This window comes from Ursus maritimus, unplaced genomic scaffold (genome assembly GCF_017311325.1).
Source record: "Ursus maritimus isolate PB19 unplaced genomic scaffold, ASM1731132v1 scaffold_28, whole genome shotgun sequence".
In the NCBI taxonomy this organism is placed as follows: Eukaryota; Metazoa; Chordata; class Mammalia; order Carnivora; family Ursidae; genus Ursus; species Ursus maritimus.
Genome location: NW_024425341.1, coordinates 33,870,495 through 33,872,101, shown reverse-complemented (window position 1 = coordinate 33,872,101; position 1,607 = coordinate 33,870,495). Strand labels below are relative to the sequence as shown.

At 49.9% G+C, this 1,607-nt stretch overlaps 1 protein-coding gene across 3 annotated transcripts in view; it reads right to left on the bottom strand.

Moving 5' to 3' along the window:
• WWC2 (WW and C2 domain containing 2) overlaps window positions 1–1,607 on the bottom strand; it is a 203,976-nt gene that overhangs the window by 4,076 nt on the left and 198,293 nt on the right. The gene's annotated exons all lie outside the window — the stretch shown is intronic.

Below are 1,607 nucleotides of genomic sequence, written 5' to 3'. Positions count from 1 at the left end.
GCCTCTAAGAAGCGGCGGGGGGGCACCCGAGTTCTTGGGAGCCAGGCTTGAATCGGGTCAGGGCCGCTGCCAGGGGAGTCTGTAACCTCGGGAAGGGCACACGGAGGCATATACGCTCACAGCGGCACAAGAGATTTGGGCTCTCGTTGAGTGCGAACTTCCAGCATTAATTCAGAGCGAGGACAAGCCTTAAGTGTGGCGGGTCGGCGCTTACCTGAAGGACTGCACCTGCCGTGGCACCTTCCCGGCTCTGCTCGGGCCGCACACGCCTGGAGGCTTGCCTCATCAGCTTCCGCATTCAAACCCTGCTTCTGCTCTTCTGACTGTTCAGCCTGGCAAAGGAAAAAAAACCCACAAAACCCCACAGAACACTAATTAAAAAGTTCCGAACGTGCTGTAAGGCTTGAGAGCCTGGGCACTGAGCCGGGCGCAGCGTGGGCAGCGATGGGGTGGTGACGGTGTCCCTCGCCAGCAGGGGCGACACTGCGCGCCGCGGCTGATGGGGCAAGTTTATTTCACAGCATTTCAAGGATCTTACTACATGGGTAATATGATCATTTTATTGGCCTCTGAAAACCTAAGACCCTCAAAAAGAAATGAAAAACTACTTACAGCACTGTGACCAAGAAATATCTCCTAACATTTCAACCTCTTACTCATCTTTTCAAACTTTTTTCTATCTTATCCTAATTTTAAGTTTGTTGAAGTAGAATTTACATAGCAGGTTAGCTTCTTTTACTTAGTAATATGCATTTAAGATCCTTCCATGTGTTTTCCATTGCTGGTTGCTCATTTCTTTTTGCGCCTCTTGGGAGCCAGGCTTGAATCGGGTCAGGGCCGCTGCCAGGGGAGTCTGTAACCTCGGGAAGGGCACACGGAGGCATATACGTTCACAGCGGCACAAGAGGATTTGGGCTCTCGTTTGTGAGTGCGAACTTCCAGCATTAATTCAGACGCGCGAGGACAAGCCTTAAGTGTGGCGGGCCGGGCGCTTTACCTGAAGGACTGCACCTGCCGTGGCACCTTCCGGCTCTGCTCCCGGAGCCGGCACACGTCCTTGGAGGCTTGCCTCATCAGTTTCTCCGCATTCAAACCCTGCTTCTGCTCTTCTTCTGACTGTTCAGCCTGGCAAAGGAAAAAAACCCACAAAACCCCACAGAACACTAATTAAAAAGTTCCGAAGACGTGCTGTAAGGCTTGAGAGCCTGGGCACTGAGCCGGAGCGCAGCGTGGGCAGCGATGGGGGTGGTGACGGTGTCCCCTCTCGCCAGCAGGGGGCGACACTCGCGCGCCGCGGCTGATGGGGCAAGTTTATTTCACAGCATTTCAAGGATCTTACTACATGGGTAATATGTGATCATTTTATTGCGTCTGGAAAACCTAAGACCCTCAAAAAAGAAATGAAAAACTACTTACAGCACTGTGACCAAGAAATATCTCCTAACATTTCAACCTCTTACTCATCTTTTCAAACTTTTTTCTATCTTATCCTAATTTTAAGTTTGTTGAAGTAGAATTTACATAGCAGGTTAGCTTCTTTTACTTAGTAATATGCATTTAAGATCCTTCCATGTGTTTCCATGGCTTGGTTGCTCATTTCTTTTTAG